Source organism: Centrocercus urophasianus, unplaced genomic scaffold (genome assembly GCF_019232065.1).
Source record: "Centrocercus urophasianus isolate 14NV4802_14NV808 unplaced genomic scaffold, USGS_Curo_1.0 seq_10, whole genome shotgun sequence".
NCBI classification, from domain to species: Eukaryota; Metazoa; Chordata; class Aves; order Galliformes; family Phasianidae; genus Centrocercus; species Centrocercus urophasianus.
This window is the reverse complement of record NW_024884142.1, coordinates 8,285,494-8,309,189: the sequence shown is the minus strand read 5'-3', so window position 1 is coordinate 8,309,189 and position 23,696 is coordinate 8,285,494. Positions and strand designations below refer to the sequence as shown.

Genomic DNA, 23,696 nt, shown 5'->3' with positions numbered 1-23,696 from the left:
TTCTGCTGGGATTAGGTGCGGAGATAGGATGGTTCCTGACGATAGCTGCTGATATAAATATAACACTTCTGAAGTACAAATGTAGAAGCAGTGTGATTCCTTAGGAGAAGAACCACTGTCATGCAAAGTTGAACCAGTTGGTGGATGCTGGGGTAATGAGAGATGACAACATCTAGGCAGGAGATTAAATGTTTTGTTGAGGCAGTTCAATGTTAGATTCATAGCAAGCTTTGGAACTCTCTCCATTTATCCAGATCTTCCACAAGCTTCACTTTGAAAAAAGAAATATGCTACAAAAGTAGTACTTCAGCACCTCGATATCAGTGCAAGGGGGACCCAGCAAAAGGGCATGCTGATACCCCTCTTTGTCCCAGCTGGACTTCTCACCATCAGTCAATGAAATGACACAGATGAATTCCCTGGTGCCTGTAGAGTGCAAAATGTCATCATAGTGCTGTATTTTATCCGGTTGCTGTGGTTTGGTTCTCTCCCTTCAAGTCTTCTTAAAGATGCCAACCAGCACATGAAGGGCAAAATACCATCCCCTTTTCCCAAGTACCGTGGCCTAATTTCTGACATAGTGTTCTTGGCAACTTTCAGTGCCGGACTCCTTGTTTGGTATTACTGAAATCTTTCCATCTGAATTAATTTGGTTGATGTTTAACTTTGCCTCGTATGCTTAAGAAACAGCTGAGCAGAACGCTTGTTACCTTGGGCAACACAAAGCTGACTGCTGGTAATTTGGTTTTATTCGTTGGCAATTTGTTCCTAAACAGAACTAGACAAACAATTAGTAGGAGACAATTCATCCATTTAATTTATCCCTTTCATTTTTTTCCTTTCTATTTTCAGGTTCCTTTTTATACAATCTTGGATTAGATTCTCAGTTGGTCTAAATTGCTGATGGAACTATATAGATTAAACTCACCTAGACTAGACTTTCTGACTTTTACTAATACATTAATTGCCCAGAAAAGTTCAGTGTCCACAACAGCAAACATCTGTATCTATGAGCCGATCTCTTCCTTCCATTTTCAGCTGTGACTCTCCCTTATTTTCTCACGTTGCGTGTGAATGGTCAGTTAAATCATGCAGCATTGTTTCTGCTCCTGGCTGGATGTCTGCAGCTGCGCAAGCCAGAGGGCTGAATCTTCTGGTGCCAGTTGTAGTATATGCACATTTTTTGCATATTCCTTTTGTGCAGGAGCACATACCTGGTCTCCGGTCACATCCTTCCTGTAGAGATGCTATGGCATCAAGAAAATGTGATGCTCAGTTTTCCCTGATGAGATAGTGCAGAGGTGGCAACCCTTTGACTTGTCTGGGCTGCATTGGGTGAAGTGGGACTGTCTTGGGCTGCATATACATAAGGTTGCTCCAAAAGTAACGCCTCTTATTCATTCTCATAGAAACAGCAACAGACACAATGAGCATATTAACACTGTTTGATTGAGCAAATTCTCAGCTACAAAGTACTATTTTTTAACATAGTCGTCACCGTTAGTTTTGCATTTTTGCTGGTGATGAACAAGAGCCTGCGTGCTGCACTCACAACAACCTGTACCAGAGGAGGTGACCCACTGTCACTGTTACCACTGCTGAAGTGCACCACCCACCACCTCACTGTGCTCACATCCACTGTTTGCTCTCTACAAACATTCAATTAAGTGTTGATGAATGTCAATGAATGCCATTTTTTCCACACTGAGTAATTCAGTTCCACACATCCGTGTCAGATGCCATTGTGTCAGAGTGCCCCTCTGCTGCCATCTGTCACACAGCAACAAAACGTAATGGGGTATTGGTGGGAAGGTTCAACTTCTGCTGCCATTACCACCAACATCTGCCTCTGAATCATGGACCAACATCCTAAAGTAGGAGGCATTGCTTTTGGAGCAGCCCTCATAAAAGATATAATATAGTCAATGTATATAAAGTAACAAAACTTAGTTTAAATTTTAGTGCTTTTTATTAAAAATGTATACGAAAGAGAGCTATAAAAACACAGAACTGGTGGGTTATGTGACCCTGTTCTTGTGAAACCAATGCATCAGGCTGGTTCAATGTCTGTGGATGCAATTCTCAGTGAGCTCTCAGGGTGTTCAGTAGAGACTTTTGATGAAATTTTACTTCTCCTGTACTTCATCCTTCAATATAGTTGTTCACAACGTATGTACAGCCAAAAGTGATGACACAAATAAGGCGCAGTTGTGAAGTGAGGGATACGTCTCTCTGGCAAGAGAGGTCTTACAAAAGTCTGGTAAAGAGACATGGTCAGATTTTTAATTGCAACTCCATACATTCAGTTTGAAAATTCACAAGTAAGATATTTATATTGACTGAAAATGGAGTCACAAATAAACTTAAAAATTGATGATTTTTTTGTCAATCTTGAAACCTATTCTCAAATTCCATTAAGAAAACAGAAAGCAGGACTTCATTTTCTTTGCTGTTCACAGGACTGTTTTTAGCCAGTGTATCAAAGTCCATAAACTTATGTGCTGTTGCTTGATCTGGCACTGCACTGCACCCCATGCCCTGGATTCAGCCCAGATGAGGTTAATAGTGCACCGATGTCCACTGGTGCTGAGGGGCTGGACTCCTGGACAGGAAGAGCTGCCATTCCCCTTCTCCTCACGCACAGCAGCCATTGCTTGCTCAATAGAACACAAAGAAATAGAAATGAAGCTGGAGAAAATCTCAACTTCAACTGTTCAACTAAACCCTATTTATTAAAAATAAATGAGAAAAAAAATATTAAAAGTTTACTTACCGAAATTCTCTAAATCTCCTTCAGAACTGCCAGTCATTAACCATTTACCTGGGACTTAACAACACTATTTACTAATCAATAGTGAGAACCATGGTAACCTTGGCTCTATAGAGAGGTATGCTAAAGAAACACCAGAGAATCATGTCAAAGAAACACCAATTCCTAATCTTTCATACCTGGTTCTTTTCTGCAAGATTTCAGAGAAAGGTAAATTTTCTGTTTTCCATATTAATAATCTCCTTTAAAGAGTAAATTTGCTTTTCACCACCATATTTTTTTTTTTTTTATTTTTTCCCTTTTTCTTTTAACAGCTGTGGTGTGGCAGGACGGGCACAGTACAGATGGAGCAGAAGAATGATGCAAGGTGCGGTGACTGTAGGGTCATTGGGCTGCACCTGTATCTCTGTAGCATTATGGCCTAGGAATCCAACCTAGTACAGCATAAAAACACTACATTTATTCTTCCAGGAGTCTATAGGTTCTCCTCCAACCCATTTATTTCTAGGAAGAAAGTATAAAAATAAAAGATCAGGCTGTCTGCCCCACTAGTAAAGCCTCTACTGTAGGTTTAGGGTTGTCATTCAGCATTGGAAATGGCTTTAGAGGCATTTGCTTTTATTTCAACGAAAATTTCTGTGTAAAACAGCTGCTTATCATTGTGTCTCTGAGTCACATACCAGTTTTCATTAACTGAGAGTTTTGATGGAAAATTTTCAACCAGCCTTAATCATACCTACCAGCAGGTCTATAAGGATCTGCCTGAGAGTTTGTGCCAGACCGTCATTTTAATACCAGGAAACTGACTGAAATGCTAACTAAAAATAGAATAATAAAATGTTCAAGTACAAGTGCTGTAAGGACTGGGCAGAAAGGCTTTTGCAAAGAAAATCATGGCTTAGTAGTCTATCTAAAATTCCATCAGCATATTAATGAAGTGAGAGCTGAAGCAGGACTGGGTGATGTCATTTGTTTGGCGGTCCAAGAACCATTTGACAAAATCCTTCATGATTTTACCATTAAAATTACAGGCAATTGGAAGAATGCCAGCTGAAGGGTATTTTGACTGAAATTACAAAGGCTTAACTGAGATTAATTGCTTGAATTTCCCAATTGTCTTAGGTGAAATGCAATTATGAAAGCAATAGGTTGAATCTTGCTCCCAGGTTTGTCAAGAAAGTGGATGGCTGGTAAAAGGCCACCTTACGGGAGTTTCTGGTCCCTCTCTGATGCCCTGGCAGGAAGTGTGCTCACCTAGGCTATAGGGGAGGGGAAGATGTGAATGGGAAGAAACTGCTGATCAGGCACAGAGTTCTGGGAGTTTCTTCCTCCATCCCTGTTTAGGAGGAGGTGTCTGATGAGGCAGAAAGAAACCTGATCTTTAAATGCAGATGAACAGAACATTTCAGTGACAGCTGAAATGGAGGGGAGGTCAGTGGGGATGCTGTATCACCTGACACATCTGCTGCTGATAGACCTGCTAGGAGATGGAGAGTTGTGAGCAAGGTTTGAACCCTTAGGCTTTACTAAGGAGTAGCAAATACAGCATGGAAGCTTGATGAGGTCCAACAGGGTGGGAGGCAGGTAAAATTACTGCAGATGAAGTTGTCAAGTAAACTCTATCTTAAGACTTTAAGAAGAAATTGTAAAATGGGCTTAACAGTGCTCTTTCTCACAAATGTGGTGAGCCTGTGGAAATTGCTGCCTCCATCTATGGCTGGGCTTGAATGGTGTCAAAACATGTCTGCGAATAATAACATGCCATTACAAATCCAAGTCTTACTGGGACACAAGTAACTCCTTTTAGGAATGTGGTTTAGTAGAGAAAATTGGCTGCAGGTGGGTGGCTGGGCTAGATGATCATAGAGGTTTTTTCCAACCTTAATGATTGTATGATTCTCCCATGTGTCTGAGCGGGGTGACTTTGTATCATAAAATAACCTCTCAGAAATGGAAATAGGGAAGAAAATTTAATTCTGTCTTAATTCCTGCAACTTTTCTTTTTGGTATCTGGGTGCTGACAGCAACCTTCAGAATCTAGCCCGAGGGAGCTACAGCTGAAGTTTTGATTCATCAGGGAAATGATCAGTGTTTGTGGGCTGGTATTTGCTTATTGAGGTGTGTAGCCATTTCCCACAAGCCCACTATCAACTATCCCTATGGGCTGAGTGTAAATGGTAGAAAATGCTAAAGTGAAGCCTATCAAGACTGAGGTGCTTATCTATACCTGACTTTTGGTAACTCAAGGAGCATACAGACCCATGTAGAAGGAAATGCCATGTACAAGTGTGACATGCAGGTACCTGCCATTTGAGCCAGCTGGAAGAAAGACCTAGAAATGGTTACTGATTGTATGCTGCCACAGTAGTGGGGCATAAAAATAACATTTTTTAATCTCTCCATGTGTTTACATGGGAAAAATGGATACTCACCTCCACCCTAAATGGATTTATCAGAGAAATGTCTCAAAGCCCAATCTCAAACTACATGTAACCTAAGGTTAGGGTGGATGTAAGCGAGGCAGGTGAAGGGGAAAAAATGATAACAGGTTTCGTAGCTCCCTGGAAAATGGCCTAGTAAAAGCCCAGCAAGGCCTAGAGTTGGTCAAGAGGTCTACCAAATTCTTGAGAGGCCCTTGCTTGGCCCAAACACTGAGCTTCAAAGGCAGGATCTTTGCTCTGAATGTGGACAGTCTTCCACTGCTAGTTTAGGCAGTTCCCTTGCAGTTTGGTCATCTTGTTCTCTAGCTCCTAACTCTCCGCCTTCATTGAACAGAGGAGCCCCAGTTCCTGACCTAATGGAAAAATGTCAAGCTGTGAAGCTATGTGAAGCTTCAGCTTCAGATATAACACAAAAATAACTTTTTCTCTGATCCAGTAACTGAAGAGTTACTTTCTCGCCTTCCCAGTTAGCTAGCTGATTAACATGGGTAACATTTTTTGGAATTAAGTTCTAAATGTTGGTCTGTTCATTCATAATGTAGCTCATTTTGCTGCCAAACGTAGCTAGAGATGTATGGCAATGATCTGGATGTCTAGAAAATCTTGATTCTTTTTTTCTTTAAAAGAAAGAAAACAAGTATTTGTGAGTTTTAAATGAGCACATACAAGTAGCAGTGTTTTTGCAATGTTACAATGAAAAATCATACTTTTGATAGAAGTGGTTGTTCTTATATATATTTTTTTTTTCAACCAGTCCTAATTAGCCTATCAACAAGGATGAGCTAATTATCAGAAGTCATTTCATCCTACAAAAGTAGGATAAGAAAATAAATTAGCAGTGCCACCGAAATTAATGTAACAGGGGAATTTGATAGAGGAAAAGTCTGGAAGAACATTTTATTATGTCAGTAAGCCAGGAATCTTGATAATACATATTTTTTTTTTTTTTTGAGATTTTAGATATTTAACAACAGTGTGAACTTTTATTACTTTTAATGTGTTGTGCTTAGACTTTTGCCAGAGAGTGAATCTGATCCCTCAGCTCAAGCTAAAATACTTATCTCCCACAGCACTCAGTTCTCCAGTAGCTCACTTTACCACTTACTGCTGAATTAAAAGCAAACTGCAGTGTGAACTATGCTCATAGATCAATGTACTCAGACTGGATATGTTATGACATTTCTGAATATTTAGCCCTTATATATGTGAATTCAAAGTACAGGTTTTACATAATTAGATGTAATTATTTTCTCTCTACCTGGTACCTGCTGTTTCCAGTGCTCTGCTATCTGTAGGACATTGGTGAGGATAACTCACCCTTGGCTGTAATTTATAACAGAATATGGAACAAAAGTATGTCTGGATATGTGATTGAACTGTGTTTGGTAAGTAAAAAAGCAATAACAACAACGAAGTGTATCAATCAGAGAACTGACTGAAATTATATGTCATTAATTTGGATTTTAAATGATGGTAGCTTCCATAAATGCAAGGTCTATGCTGCAGAGAGACATATAGAAACACCTGAATTCAACTCTGTTACTCGAAGATGCAAATACAGTCATCAAGATATAGCTGCATACTTTTTTTAACCTACTTTTTCAAGAAGGCACAGATTTGGGGGAAAAGATTGTCTTCTTGTTTCATTTCTTTCATTTCTAGAAAGCTAGAATGTTTAACTTTCCAACTTGCAGCCCTTTTGCATGGCAGTGATCTGCAAGATGAACAGAGATGAAATAGTTTATCACTGTGTCCTTGTTATAAAAATTCAAAAGCATGGGGAAAAGTAAAAAGAGTGAAATACTGCAAAAGAGTGAAAACAAAACACCCACAAAACAACAGCATTAAAGCTCAAGAAATAGATGATGTCCCTGTCTCTAATTTTGAGAGAAGTGGAATTGATGGATGAACCAGGGCATGAATAAGGAATTAGCTGGACGGTCTCACTCAAAGAGTTACAGACATGGCTTGATATCCGAATGGGGGCCAGTAATGAATGATATTGGGATTGGCACTATTCAACTTCTTTGTTGTGACATGGATGGTGGGATTGAGTGCACTCATTAGCAAGTTTGCTGACACCCGGCTGTGTAGCACTGTCGATATGCTGGAAGGAAGGGATACTGTCCGGAAGGACCTTGACAGGACTATGAGTTGGGGCTGTGTGAACCTCATGAAGTTCAACATGGCCAAAGATAGGGTCTTGCACCTGAGTTGTGTCAATCCCAAGCTCAAATACGGTACGGGTGGAGAATGAATTGAGAGTAGCTCTGAGGGGAAGAACTTTGTATTGAGAAGCTCAGCATGAACTGGTAACATGCAATTGCATCCCAGAAGGCCAACCATATCCTGGACTGCCTCAAAAGAAGTATGGTCAGTCAGCAGGGAGAGGGAGGTGATTCTTCCCTTCTGCTCCACTCTTGTGAGACCCCTCCTGTAGTACTGCATTCAGCTCTGGGGCCCCCAGTGTAAGAAGGACATGACCTGTGGGATCAAGTCTGGAGGAGGGCACAAAGATGCTCAGAGGGCTGGAACACCTCTCCTACAGAGAGAGGCTATGGGTGCTGGGCTTGTTCAGCCTGGAGAAGAGGAAGCTCTCCCAGGAGACTTTATTGTGGCTTTCCAATATCTAAATGGCAGCTTCAGGAAATATAGGGAGGGCTATCAAGGGATATAGTGAGAGGACAGGGAGTAAGTAACAATTTTAAACTAAAAGAGGGAAATTTAGGTTGGATACAAGGAAAACGTTCTTAACCATGAGAGTGATGAGGCCCTGGCACAGGCTGCCCAGAGAAGCTGTGGATGCCCCATCCCTGGAAGTGTTCAAGGCCAGGTAAGGTGGGCAACCTCATATAGAGATATGTGTCCTTTCTCATTGCAGAAGGCTTGGAGCTAAAAGTTCTTCAAGGTTCCCTAACCCAAACCAGTCTATGTTTCTATAAAAAGGCAGAACACATACAATAATGCTCCTTTTTTAAAAGTAATGAATGATGCCTGTTTACATTCATGCTATACTAGGAAGAAATAAATTTGCATGAAGTAAATTCTCACGTAATCATGGTCCAAATTCCTACATTATGTTGTTCATTCTTAAAATTTTATTCAGAGCTTCACCTAAGTTCCAGGTGTCTGAAAAACTGTGTCTGAGAAATCAGTAACTGTTGGCTCTTTATGGCTGTGAGGGAGAATCTCCAAGGTGATGTTTAATTTATATGGCAGCTACCCCCATAATGTCTAAACATTAACTGAGTCTTTCATAGTTTCACCCACAGAAGTAGCACTTTGTGGTAGAACTTGCATTCACTTTCTCCTTTGTTTGAGAGTTTTGACTGCTGGATTTGTTGTCTGTGAAAACATTAGTAGTTTCCAGTTCCTCTGTGGAAGAAATGATGTGATGGATGCACATGCAGCAGCAAAATACCCTGGCCAAGATTTCACCCAAGAAGTTCTGGCCCCCATCCATTTTAGATGAATGGTTTGTTTCCAGTAAATAAATGCAATCTGGAAGCCATCTGTCCTCTTAAAATGAGCCTTTATTAGCTCCTGGGTCCAAGTTACTCTTTGGTATTAGAAAAAAACATCCCTTAGTAAACTCCTTCAAGCAATGAAGTTTCCCAATGTTTAGAATCTTAGAGAGATAGAAGTGAGACATGGAAACCATGGAAAAAGAATACAAGCAGAAAGATGTCTTGTTTACGCGTGTATGTGTATGGCAGCTTGATGGCTGTCTATCTGATTAGCATAGCATGTGTGGTCTGGCTGTACATGGCACTGTTGGCCTAGCAGGGTATATTGCTGCTGTACCACTTGAGGTCTAATACAGATGCACAGGTGATCCCAGCTTGCCTGGATACTGCCTGGTGAGGAGGTCAGGTAGGACAGATCTGTACATAAGTAGGATAGGAGAAAAATACCTCAGGCTTTGGAGGCATGAATGCAAGGGAAGACCCTCACCAGACTGCGTTGCATGATGTGATGTGGTTGGAGCCCACATGCCAGGATCCAGGTACATCCACAGCATTGCTGCCCAAAGAGAAAGGTGGGCACAGAAACCCCCCTAGGAAAAGGGCTACTTGGGAGTTGCTGGCTCTTGCATCTGTATGTTTAAGGTTTAGCAAGGCATTTAAAGAAATTAAGTAATATAAAACATAAACCAGGGGTGTGTTTTATTCCTGAGTGTTTGGTTTTTACTTTTTTTTTTTTTTTTTGTACCTAAGAATATACATCACTCTGTCTTACCATTTCCTCCAGTTTTGCTGTGAAATCTATCTGATGTAGCACAAGAAGAATCTGAAAGAAATGTCGAAATTCAAGTTAGACTCAGGTGCTGTTTTTTAGGGATCTAGGGAGGAGTAAACGTATTCTGCCTGTCATTGAAGAGAAAGTACTGATGCTTGTGCTGACAAGTGCTGACTTTTGAACGGGAGTAGATGGCAGAGAGACATCCAGCAGATCTCATTAAACCTTGAGTCATCACAGTAACTATGAAGGAAATGTGTTGAAGTCCAGCTCTGTCACACTTGGAAGAAGTTCTGCTAGGGTTGCTTGGAGCCCTGAAGAAAAAAAGTGAATTATTACTATTTATTTTATTCAGTTCTGTGTCTTTTCAGGAGTGTCAGTGAGGAGGTTAGCATCTCTAATGCACACTCATCTGTGCCTTCTCCTTCATTCAGAATGGGAAGGTTTTGTGGCCATTAACAGCTGAAGGGTGCAGGAGACAGGAGATGCAAGTTGCTAAACTATGCCGTGCTGGATAGGAAGATGCCTTGTGCAGTGATCCATGGTTTAGACCTCATCCTCTGTTATCTTCTCTCTTCTCTCTTTTCTATTCTTTTTTTTTCTCATTTATCTTTCTTTCCATTTCCCATTCTTCCCCTTTCTTTTCCCTTTTTTTCTCTTGCACTTTCACTAAAGCCATGTGTGGTCAACAAGTTACTACCTCTGCTCTTTCTCTGCATTATGAACACAAGAAAATCAAATTGTTTAAAAGTCTCATTTTCCAAGTGACACACTGTGAATGCTTGGAAAATGCTAATTGCTGAATGATAAAAAGGGTTTGCATAAATTATATGTTTTTTTTTTTTTTTTTTTTTTTTTCCCTAGGAAAATCTAGCTTTTGTTCAAATCTTCTTTATTTTCTTTGAAGCTGCAAACCACTAGGCACGTATTTGGATAGTGCATATAGATATTGTACTTATAACCAAAATATAATGATTAAAACACCACTTACTAAACAAAACTTGAAGCTTTTTATATAAAAACCATTCAGATCACACACATGCACAAGTACCAATTCTCAATGTGGTAGGATAATGAGCAATCTAAGGCACACAGTAAAGTGCAGATAATGAGACTCCCACTTATTCACATTTCATTAGGAGTATAAAGGATCTAAATCAGCTCTGTTGCTACTCATTCTATAAAGCATTGTCATCACTTTCATTTTAAAAAGATCTTAGTTCACTATAATTACTGTATAAAAGCCCTAGATATTGTTTCCAACAGATCAGGTTTACTTTCCTGAACAAAAATGGGTTTGGGCATCATAATGAGCTACATTATCACCTATTCAGGTTTATTCACCCCCTACAATGGCTCATCTTACCCTGAAGATAAAGGAACTGCTGGCTGACCTCGTGCTTAAGAGTTCATGGGCAGGGAGCCACTTTTGGAGGATGGTTGACCTACACCTTGGAGAGACAGCATCTGTTAGCATCAGGCAAAATACAACCGTTCAGATAGGTGTCTCCATGGCTGAGCAGTTCTTGGGGATGGGAAGGCCCCATGAAGTGCTGGGAGTGTGAGGAAAAGGAAGTCTTCACCTCCTTCAGATGTTACTTTGTGTGCTGAGACACTTGTGCCCAGCAGAGTGCCTGTGATACCACTTTTGTGCATTGTGGTGCACTGCGGGCCTGATCCAGAGCTGCCTGCTTGGTGCCTTAAGTCAGTGCCTTGCAGTGCAGCTCAGTTACAGGGAGCCCAAGGCAGATAGAGGATCTCTTGGTAGCACTCAAAATTCAGGGAAGGTTTAGTTCAGCAAGGCTCCATGTCAGGAGGTCTCAGCAGCACTTTCAGATAAAAAACAGCGCTGACAGCTCGGTATGTCCTGGAAATTAACTAGCCAGGCCTTGTGAATCTAACCCATGCACCTTACCAATAAGAGAAAGCAGAATGCTACATGTAAGGGAGTGATTATCACATCGTATACATTTTTAATTAATGAAGTACACAAGAGGTCAAGCACACAGCTATGAGCAACATTGGGAGTTCAGTTCATGCTGTGTATATTTAACTTCTTTGAAGGTCTTTTCCAAATGAACTATTCCGTTGAGTTTTGAGCTGCCAGGAATCAAATATTGATCAGTGTGGCTTTTCAATGCAGTATCCCTAATGTCGTCTGTCAACTCCTGTTAGTTCCTGTTATGGTTTAGTAGCTTGTGGTACTAATAGGAATGGGAGGGTGGTTGGACTAGATGATCTTGCAGGTCGTTTCCAACCTTGCAATTCTGTGATTCTGTGATTCCTCAATGAATTACAGACGCATGCAACTATTTGGGACAATTAGGAAAACATTATTCTCAGAAAGACTGGTGAGGCGCTGGCACAGGCTGCCCAGGGAGGTGGTGGAGTCACCATCCATGGTGGTGTTCAAGAATCATGGAGATGTGGCACTGAGGGATGTGGTCACTGGGCACGGTGGAGCTGATGGTTGTATTAGATGATCTTAGTGGTCTCTTCCAAACATAACGATTCTGTGAATTATCTGTTGTGTACACCTACATCAGCTGCTTAGATTAAAAAAAAAACAGGCATCCTAGTTTTATGTTCACAAAGGTTACAGGAAGTAACTTGCTCTGTCTCTGGTGTCCATTTCCCTTTTGTACAGGGAAGTCACAGCCATTCTGGTTTTGCCATCCTAAAGAAATCAAATGGAAATAACCCAGAGGATGAAATAGGTGCTGTGTGAGATGCTCTGGTACAAGATCAGAATCCAGGAGCTCCATGTCCTGCATAGATTCTCTCATGACGCAGAATGGGACGCGTAAGGGCTTGAGTGATTGTTACATTAGATGTCATAATATCTAATGCAACAAATACTTGTACCCTTCCACTGAGCACTTATATTGGCCCCTTTGCTGACTCTTTTCTACTGTGAGTGTTAATGGTTTTTCCCAGAAGCATGTTCTTGCTACGTCATGATTGCCTATCTTCACTTTCAGGCTCTGTAATATTTACATAAATGTAACCTTATTGTTTCATTTCCATCTTTCATCAGACCCGTACTTCTCAAGTCTTCTGAGTATAAAAATCTAGAGCAGACTCTTCTGAATGCTTCTACCTGACATTTAATAACTTTTATATACTTTCCTGGCTAGATATGCTCTACTTAAAAGCAGGATATCTCTCGCTTATTTTCATTCAGCATGATAGCCAATTAATACTGGCTCATTGGTACTGTTCATCTTGAACCCGCATGAACGGCATGAATTACTAAGCTTCACTGCATCTATGTGAGAGACATACTCGAAGATTGGCAACTTTACTTTTGCATGAAGGTCATTCAAAGCAGTGAGTGAAGGAGAGCATTGCCCAGTGTGTCACAGAAGATCCTTGGCTGCTGAAATTCACTAAATCGATCAGTAGAACACTGTGCAGAGAGATGAATTCACAACTTTTCTTGGAAATCGTTCATCATAGCTGGATAATTGCTTTACAATACAGAAGAAATGTGTAAGAAATCATATAAGGACCACTTTGGTATAGCATTATTTAACCATCTCATTATTAAGAAATAGGACATTTTGGGATTTTAATGGCATAATGTGGGAGAGGGAAAAGGCTTTTTCTTTACATTACTACTAGTCCATTTTAAAATTTAATTTTGTTTTGTTTTGACTTGATTAAAAATTCATCCTTGTATCAGTGCATCTGAGTAGAGCATGAAAATATTTGGGTCATGATCCTTGCAACATACCTTCATAGACTTCACTGACCCTACAAGACAGGTTGGATGAGCTGGCAGCTTTAGTCAAAGAAGCTTTGGTAAATTGGTGTTGATTCTTCAAAATATGCTGTGAATGAAACTGATGGTCAGAGTCCAGCTTATTCAAGAATACAGACATTTCCTTTAATGTGTGTCTTTAGAGAAATTAGCCTCTAAGAGCGTTAAAAATCCTTTATGAACACACTTATTGGATATTGAAGAGCTGTATCTAAGTATTTCTTTTTTTTCCTTTTTTCTCCAGGGAGGAAAACAGGAGTCCTTCCTCCTATGCTTTGCCATTTAACCCTGTAAACCTCTGTAAAAACAGACACAAAATGCTGATGGATCTACATGGGAGGATTTTTTTCTTTCCCTCCTGCTTTGTACCACTCATAATGGCTTCTCCAAATGTTGCCATCAGTAGATTTGTTCTATATTCCTGTCTTCAAAGCCAAGTTTCAATCATGAAACAAATGTTTGCATCCAGTCAAATAAGGAAAAAGCAGCTTGATTTTTGCAACACTGCTTCCATTGAGCTTATTACATCAATGTTCAGTGCAGTTTCTGAGCAATCTCCAATGGCAGTATGCCAGATGGAGTTCTCTTCTTCCAAGCTGCAGGCTGGCTGATCAGGTTGGTAGGAATGTGTTAAGGGGGTCTCAGAAGGGAAAATGCTGCTGATTGCTGCTGTTCCCCTTCCCTGTAAGCTCGCAGCTCTCCCATTCAGACTCAGATGTTCACTCACTTTTGACACCCCAGGACTGCATACTGCCAATGTGTCTTACACTGTCTAGTCATGCTGAGGTCAGATTGACTCATACATTATCAATATGCCTTGACTTCATGCATATCTATGCTGGAAATTGGTGTGAACAGATATAGGAGCAGAATGTGCTGCAAATTATAGTGATGATCCTGGGTATGCACTAAAAGCATTTCAGTGTGTTTTTCTGAGGCTTACTCTATCCTGGTCCTGCACACTCAACACCTGCAATGCTGCTTCTTGTTCAGTTTTGTCCAAAACTGGTCCAGCTTGGCACTCAAGATAAAGCTGTGATATGAATTACAGTGCAGTAAGTGGAAGTGACTGGGAAACTCCATTCAAAGGCACACTTGTGATACAAGCTAAAACATTACAGCACAATGCACTGACATGGGCAGAAATTTCAAGAGGGAAAATTCTGGTCCAAGGGAAACTAATGGCAAAAAATGATGATGGCTTCAGAAGCCCAAGGATTTTTCTGAGGTTGCTCTTCAGAGGGAAGAAAGGAATAACTCAGGGCCAGGAATGCAAGAAAAATTAAATGAGAAGACACTGATATTTCGGAGAAGTAGATGGATAACAACAGCAAAACTGAGTGGAAGAGCTCCCAGGGTAGTTATGCTTTTATTTGCTGGTTTGACTTATAAAATAGATGTCAAGGAGAAATGACAACTGGCAAGCTAGGAAGCAGACTCTTTGGAAAGCTAGCTTACTATTCTTTTGTGCTCAGCAAAACCCCACTGAAAAGAGAAGAGCTGATCCACTGGATTTTGTGTCAAATGCAAACTCGGTATTTAGACAACGGACTTTAGAAATGCTGTCTACACATGAGCTACAGTAATGACCAGTGCTTGGCATGATGTGCGTGCTTCTTAGTCCCTTAGGATTTTCAGAGAAACACACTTCCCAAATTACCTTCTCATGCCTCCCCTGGTTTCCAGGCATCACAGTAAGCAGGAAAACAGCAAGTCATTATCATCTGTTTGGGTGGAGAAATGATGTGTGATGATACTTACACCATGCCCATGAAATTCAGAATGAACCATCCCTATGCTCTGAAAAGACGACAGTAAAGCAAAGGAAAAAATGCAACCAGATATTTAAACAAATGTACATTACAGCTTCATAGCCTTTATAGTCTGTTTAGAAGCTTTTTGCCAGACATAACATGTTTAATTTCCATACCAATGTCAGCTTTAGATAACATCTCTTCTGCTTGATGCCCTGAGATGATATTAATTGCTGTCTGAATGCTCATCTCTATTCAGCTGTTTGGAGACAAGTCAGTGTATCATTCAGAGATTTTCAATCAATTCACATAAATACAAACTAAATGTTATTGCAGGAAACCTCTATAGCAGGCATGGGTGTGGGTTTAAAGTTTGCTGGGAAGATAGTACAGTTGTCCCTTCTACTGTGCGAGACTGAGTATGGATCAGAATCTGAAGTAAATTTACATGCTTATTGTTATTCTGAGTACTTACATAGTTGGTAAGTCATGTTAATTCATTGGTAGACAATGAATTAAAAAACATAATTTCCATTTTTACCATTTAAAGATAGTATCAATACTTCTCTCTTTAGCTTATTCTAGTTATTACCTATTAATCTCTGCTTTTCCTAGTAAGTTATAATTGCTCTTTTCAAATCCTTACTTGCTTATCAGCGAATTTTTAAGAGAGAGTTATGCTAGCAAGGTCAGATTCCAGCAAATTCTTTACTCTGAGCTGCTTTCAATTCTACTTATGTTTTCTTCTGATGGATTGATTATTATGCTTGCATACCTAGTGAAAGCTTCAAAGCCTGCTGCTTCTTTCTGAAAGAAATTACAAACAGAAATATCCAAACAACAATGAAAATCATTGCTTTGTATTCCATTTCTCTGACTTCACTTGATCTTTCTTGCTTATGCTAAATAATGGCTTTTTACCAAGGATTAGGAAAAATGTTTTCTAGGTCTGAATATATTCTTTTATAGTCATCTGATGACTCCAATTCTGAAATCTTGAAGTGCATCTTAGCCTTAAAAGGTGCACTGATTAGAGTGCTCTTTCTTTTGTTTGCAGTCAGCCTGTGTTTTGTTGCCTGAACTTCAAAGAGTTGGTTTTATTGTGTCCTGGCTTCTTCTGGGTCTGGATTTTGATCTTGCTGATAATGGTGTAAATAGGAAAAATTTGCCTGAAATCATTATGTCCTGTCAACAAAAATAAGATCTGACTTGGATTTTATTAAAAGAACTATATTTGCTCTGGGCCTCACACTCCAATTCTCCATTGGTTTTCTGACTGCTCCCAGATCCCCTTGAGGAGTGTCCATCTAGCAAACAAACTGCCTGTGAGGGCTAAAGCTTAGCTCTAAGTCTTACATTTTTTGCGCTCTTAGCTTTTGTTTCTAGGTTTGCTCTCTCACCTTTCCATGCCTCTTAGGTTTTTCACTATCACATCTCAATGGGAACTGCTGAGTCACAGCCTGAACCTCTGATTGATCACCTGAGGCGAGCACTGAGTCAGCCAAGGGAGCACAGGTGGAGGCAACTCACCTGTGCTGCAGGAAGAGGTGGAGCCAGGCTGCACCTCTCCTAGACCCATGTAAGAGCTGACTGCCAGTGGGGAATCTTCTGGAGATCCCTCCTCTGGGGTTTTGCAGTGAGCCCAGGACACAGGTAAGCATTCTATCTATTCTCTTTTTGTTATTATAACCTGCTTAGCCAAACTCTGGTTTATTTCATAATTATAGCATCTTTATATTCATTGATTATACAACATCTTGTTTGTCCCTTCATCACACATATCTCTGTCTTGAGCTACTCAGCTCCTTCAGCTGTTTGATTCTCTAGAAGTGACTCTGGACTGCATCCATCCTTCTCTTGTAGCACTGAGCCTTCTTACTGTGACTAATCAGGACATTATCCATCACATGAAAAGATGGCTTGCAATCTGTCCTTCCCCATGGATCATAACAGAGGACAAATAATATTCCAGAGGCAGTGATAGACTTTCTTCTTGTTTACTCTACTTTTATCTTATTGACACCCTGCAGGAAGAAACAACACCAGGGTTTTTGTGAAGGCAAAATGACCTTTGTTAAGCTTCACAGGCAAGTGAGATAACATCTGTGTAAAGCCTTTTTCTTGATATTATTTTGTATTTGTGAACTTTGTGCCCATAAGCACTATGTGACCAGCTTACACCATGGGGCTTAGGTGTTTCATGATTTTGTTCTCCTGACTGCTTTGTGAACAACTTCAACCTGTAATGCAAGTAGATCTCTGCTGAATTTGATGTGGCCTTAACCTTTGGCAGAGCTCAATGAGATTTTGGTGAGATTTTTTTGAAGTATCTGGGTAAAAATGTGGCAATGGCCAGGGGAGGTTCAGGCTGAATGTTAGGAAAAATTTATTCTTAGAAAGAAGGATGAGGCACTGGCACAGATTGCCCAGGGAGGTGGTGGAGTCACCGTCCCTGGAGGTGTTCAAGAGCCATGGAGATGTGGTCTGTGGGCATGGTGGGGATGAGTGATGGTTGGACTGGATGATCTTAATGGTCTTTTCCAACCTTAATGATTCTGTGTTTCTCCTGTGAATCTTTATTTATCATGACAATAACCAAATAATCTTCTCCTAGGAAGAACAGCACTACACTTTGTTACAGAAACACTGGTCTCAAAATTCTCCCCTCACCTCAGAGTCCACCTGCTCAGTGCCCCCCAACACAGCTGACTTCCTGCTGGCCAGTCACTGCAAGTGTTTGTGCAGAAAGACCACATCAATATAAACTTTTTTGTTGTTGTTGACTCTTCATGTTGCCCGGAACAATGCGGAACAAAGCATTTATTTCCTGGAGACACTTCTCTAATGAAAAAGTGTTATGAGAAAAATTCCATCATCTAGAGAATCAGAAATCATTCAGAGAAAATGGATTAATGCAGTTTTCCTATGTTTTTTTTTAAAGAAGCGAGCAGTGGAAACATTTCATTATCTCCATGAGAGATTCAAATGCATTTGTGTGTGCTGCAGGGATAATGGCATTTCCTGGGACCCTGAAGGTATTTGGTCTCATCCCATGCCTGGCTATCGGTAGAAGCTTTCAATTATCCAAGCACAATGGAAACGTTTTCTAAATAAAAATCAGGCCAATTCTGTGGAGAAACCTTGCAAGATTTTTTTACTTATTAATGGTATTCAGCTTTGACATTCAGCTGTCAGCCTTGTGAGGCAGCAGATGCTTGGGACATGTTTTCACCTGCTGATGCTGGAGGTGAGAAAGAGCTTTGAAAGGACTGCTGGCAAAACTAGTGTCTGAGTTTTGAAGTTCTGTATGTACCCTGAATATTACCCCATGCAGCTTGAAATGCACCCAGGGAGGTGGTGGAGTCTCCTTCTCTGGAGATGTTCAAGACCTGCCTGGATGCCTACCGGTGCGACCTGCTGTAGGGAACCTGCTTTGGCAGGGGGGTTGGACTCGATGATCTCTGGAGGTCCCTTCCAACCCCTACGATTCTGTGATTCTGTGATTCTGTGAAATCTCAAAGAAAAGTGAAAAATGCTATTGTTATTGACCAATGGGACTGTATTTACAAGTTTTGTGTTCTCATTTTCCTGGAAAAATGGCAGTGAAAATCACAGAATCTCAGAATGGTTTAGGTTGGAAAGGATCTTAAAGCCCTCCCAGCCCTGACCCTGACTATGGGCTGGTTGCCACCCACCAGATCAAGCTGCTCAGGGTCCATCCAACCTAGCTTTGATTGCCTGCAGGGAAGCTCTTGGAAAACCCTCTAAGGGAAGTTCTATTATCACTGAAGGAGATGGGAGTCCTCCCAGTGCGTTACCTTCATGGTGGGATGGTATCTTCCCTAACATCTGTGGTGTGAAAGCCTGGTGTTGTAGTCCCTCAAGATCTATTTTATACACCTCTGCAGTGTGGACTGAATGCCCAGAGAACTGCACATCCTCCCACTGGATGCAGAGGGCCTGCTCTGCAGAGCAGACTGGGTGCCTAACATTGGAATGGTGGATGGGTGAGGAGCCCTGCTTTCACCAGCTGGTGAACAAATCAAATCTTCAAGAACTGTTCTTGGGGGAGCTTCACAGGGGTGAAAAAACCTGTGCTATTTGGAAACTTAAGAACTTACATATCTTTTTTTGAAAATTCACTGATTTCCAGTCAGCGCTACATGGGTATAACAGATCTGTTGTTGAACTCTTTCAAATTAGTCTGGTTTAGAATCATTATTCCACCCATGAAGCAGAAGATAATACTTCATCTCAGTGAATTTATCCCAAATTCCATTAATTAGGACCCCCTCTGCATGGTTATTTGCCTCTCTATGAGCCGATCTCTGGTGGTATTGATTGTTTCTAGACTGGGAAGCACAACATAAATCAGAGAAAATTCCGAAAGGAATTAATGTTTGAATTTTCTGGAGAAGCAAGGAGAATTCTCTATGCTTATTCTTATGTGTTTTGAAAGACTAACTTGATGCTGGGGACCCTTCCCTAAAAAACAAACAAACAAACAAAAAACCCAAACCACAAAAAACCTGAACTAATTCCATTGCACTAATTCCATTTGTTGACACCTCAGCCATAAACTGAACAAATTCAGAGAGAAAACGTTCCTTACTTCCCACAGCAGCAGCGGAGGAGTCAGGCAGGGTCAGAGCACGGTGGGATTCTTTATAAGGATAAGATCACCTGGGGTTCTCTACACAAAGCTGTGAAAGGTGTATATGAGGGGATATTGATTTGTGCTATGCAAAGCTGTTGCCCATAATTTGCTTCCCGATACTGACCAACACAGTGATTCAATAGGACTTGGGTGATCAGAGGGCAAATTGTTCAGTCTTTTATGAAGCAGAAATATGAGTCCCACTGACTTCTGATAAGGATTCAGTTCTAAGTCTGCAATCTCTTCAATATGAGAGGAGTACAGAGTAAATATTCACGTCTAAACTTTTCCTCAGTCATTCCAAATTCCCTCCAGAAAACTGGAGAGGAAAAATCATTTTTTTAATGTGAGAGAAATGAGGATCTTTCCTTCTGAGGAAGACCACCCCAGATGAATGATTCCTATTGCTGATTATAGCCTCCCCACAGCTAACTGGGATGTAGAGGCAGTCATGCCCAGATGACAGACTCCTGAGTATCTTGTATTTTTTTGAAACTGGTGACTGGGTTACCTGAGGAACATAGGAAGACTGGGGACATCTGGTTTGAGGATGAAAGGAAGAAGAATTTTTCATAGCTGTTCCTAACCATACGTATCCTATGCATAATATCCTTCCTTGGCTTTCTAATTTGTAACAACTCCAGGCCCCTAACAGGAAGTCTTCATTAAGGGAAATGAAGTAGTCCTAAGCTGTAGAAAGGACAGAAGCAAAGTGCAGAGTAACAATGTCCTTTCCAACTCCCTTTATTGCAATATATCATTTTCTGTTAGCACTCTGGAGATCACAGAATCACTGAATCATTTGGTTTGGAAGGGACCAACTGGTCCAACTCCCCTGCAGTGAACAGGGACACCCACAGCTCAATCAGGTGCTCAGAGGTCCAGCCTGCCCTTGAGTGTCCCCAAGGATGGCCATCCACCACCTTTCTGGGCAACCTGTGCAAATGCCTCACTACCACTATCATAAAAAAAACTCGCATCCAATCAAAATCTCCCCTCTTTTACTTTGAAACCGTTTCCCTTTTTCCTATCATGATAGACTCTATGAAAGAATTTGGACCTTTCCTTCTTATGACCCCTCCTTTAGATACTGATGTTGTTCTTTCTTAAATACACAACTTTAATACACTAATGAAGAGGATTTCAAGCATGTTATTTTTCATACAGCATGCATCTAGGCTCACCACCACATCTTGGCAAGGAAAGCAGCTATGGTAGGATTTCCTGCAGCATCACCAGTGCTGCCATAAGCACAGGTTTCATCTCATTAGCTTTGTCTGCATCCATCTGTGTTGCAGTGTGAGTAACAAGCACTGTGCTCAGCCCCAGCAGGGACAGCTGAGGTCAAGCTCTTTGTGGTCTCTGAATGCGAGGCAGCATCGTCTAAATGCAGAAAGCTGAGGGTAGGAGCCATTTCATCTTCAATTCCTACTGGATCTCCTCTGACTTTACTCAGTGCCTGAGAGTCTGTCCAGTAAGAACCAGATTTCCTGATCTGCATGATTACTGGGTAAGAAAAGATCTTTTCTGAAACTGCTCATCTTTCTGTTATCTGTATGTGAGCCAACAGCTGATCTGCAATCCTCATTTATGTATCTGAACACCATGTTGCATGAACTCAGACCTGACTTGTGTTAGTTTCACCTCTAAGGAACAAAAGGTTTTGCTGTACTACAGTGCTAATTCTGCAGCACTTCTTTTTGGAGGAGGTGAAAGAAGAGGAGAATAACAGTGATCAGAAAAGGAAAATGGAAAGCATTGTTGCTAACAGCAGAAAAACAACTTCACCTGTGCACCCAGGGCTGTCAGCACGCTCCTGTGCTCCCTACCCCTCCTGGACCAGGGAGCGGTTCCCCCCCCCCCCCACACTTTATATTTTCTTTATTATTTTATTTTTTCCCCAGGAGGGCTATAGAAATCAATCCAAGTAAGAAAAGGAAGAGAGCTAACAAAATGATGAAGAGACATTGGCAATAGTCAAAAGGTAGGAGAGAAAGTGTGGGAGTGAATGCTGGAATGATGAAAAGGGAGATCTTGCCTTTTGGAAACAGGACAGTGCTGATAAATAGCCCTGCGTAAGACCGTGGTGAGAAGAGGAAAGAACAGTGTGGAGATGGATAGCACAGATCAAATGCAGAAGGAAATCAATGCAAATGAAGAATGAATAAGGAGAGTAAGGAAAGAAAACTGAGTTTGGATAAGTTAATTTTATTTATACTCTTTTTAAATATACAGAAGTCTTTCCCGGGAGACATTGTACATCACAGCTGAAAACAAAAAAGAAAACAGGGATGTTGATCAGATAAGGATGACAACTCCCACTGCTTGCTTTCAGTCCTCAGGACAAACATATGCAAACAGCTGTAAGCCTGGAAATCCTGCTGCAGAAATCCACTCCTGCCAGAAGCCCTGCAGGTGCAGCAAGGAGACTGCAGCACCAATAAACAACTCTGCCAGGCCTGTGGGGCGTGTGTCCTGCTCCATCTTGTGCCACTGCCTCCTAATCCAGTTAGGCCTATAGAAATGTTTCACAGGAAGGTGAGGGAAGATACAAACAAAAGAAGCCCCTTCTTTAAGAGAAAGTGATAGCTTATGGATGGGTATGTTTCTCCCAGTTCCCCAGCTCTTTCCTCCTCCTGCTCTGTCCCTATTGTACTGTTGCTTTTCCCTTGAATTGGATATGCTAAACTGCTGCTACCTTTATTTTTAAACATTGATATGAAGCATCCTCCCTCTATCACAGTTGCTTAGTTTATGCTTTTCCTAGGACCCTTCAAATTAGCCTGAGCAGGTCCGGCTGGGGCTTAGCAGCAATTACTCTGAGTGAAGGAGTGATTGCTTCCTCAATCTTTCGTCAAACCAAATCAAGCTGGGCAGGGGAAAGAGAGGCTATTTTCTCATCAGGTAACAGTGGTTGGCTGAAGATAAATGGAAACAATCAAAACTAAGCTATAGCTTTTCTGCTTCCTGAACAGAAAGTGGTCTTTCCTACCAATTTTTATTAAGTTGCAGGAGTTCTGCTCCATGCAATTATCTCCTTCCTTACTTGTTTCACAGAGGCTGTGGGCATCTGCACATCCCATGAATAAGGGAAATAGTGGCAGGGAAGGGAGTGGGATGTTACACCCACTTTCCTCTGGAAAAAGGGGCAGAATTTTGCAAGCATTGATAGGTTTAGAAAACAGGAAAACTAAATACCACCTGTAAAAGAAGGCAAGGCAAGTTTAGAAGCACAACTTCATAATTAAATGGCCCTGATCTTGCCAGCTGCTCTCCGTTATGTATGCCATTGGGCAAACACCATCAGCAGATGATGAACTTCTCTGGGGTATGTCCCTGTTGGATTTCCTGTAGTATTGAGCTGATGGCTGTGGGGGTGCAACCTGATGGCAGTGTGTTGAAGCAACTGTTCTTGCCCTGGGTAAGAAGCATGCAGTGTAGGCTGGTAAGTTGTAGCTGACTCTGCACAATGAAGTAGAATCCCCATAGCTCTGAGCAGAGACTGCACGGTATTGATGGCACTCCAGCATGCTTTGCTGCTAGCCTGGAACATGTTGGGTAGGGCAGGTCACCACCCAGGTTCTGTTGACTTCAGTGTGTGGTCATCCTTGTGGCATATTAAATAGTGTGTGTTCCATTAATTATAAGGCAAGCCCCCAAAAGGTTCATGTTTAACCACTAGATTCTCCTCCTCTCCGTATTCTACTGTTTTGTTGAAGAGGCTGTCTCTGTACCTTTTGACTCAGGCTGGTGAGCTGATGCTGGGAAGAGTGCAACTCCTAACTACAATTACTTTTCGGTGTGACTGATTAATGCCTTGCCAGAGTGATGGGGAGCTCAGATTTGTTGTGATAAGGATGTGAGCATATTGTCAAGATCCTTGCACTTGGCTTCAGTCTTGTCTCTCATGGTAATCATGTGTTACAGTCAAGTTGTTGCTAAAATTCTCCACGGAGGAGAGGAGAATTGGAGGCTTGGGGTCCTGGATTTGGGCAGGTGTGCTCAGCATAGACAAACCGCACAAAGAGGATGGTCTGTAGGTCGTTGTGAAATAAAGTGTGAAATCAAGCAA

The 23,696-nt window shown here is 41.2% G+C and overlaps 1 long non-coding RNA gene across 2 annotated transcripts in view; it reads left to right on the top strand.

Moving 5' to 3' along the window:
* Window positions 1-2,888: 2,888 nt before the first annotated feature.
* Window positions 2,889-23,696, top strand: part of LOC122163569 — a 30,852-nt gene continuing 10,044 nt past the window's right edge. The window contains exons 1-3 of one of the 2 annotated variants that reach the window (XR_006169985.1): window positions 2,889-2,980; window positions 3,085-3,137; window positions 16,385-16,457. This is a non-coding gene — a long non-coding RNA (uncharacterized LOC122163569). Of the gene's footprint in view, window positions 2,981-3,084; window positions 3,138-16,384; window positions 16,458-23,696 lie in introns of those variants that run through there. The other variant, XR_006169986.1, reaches the window with a different exon arrangement.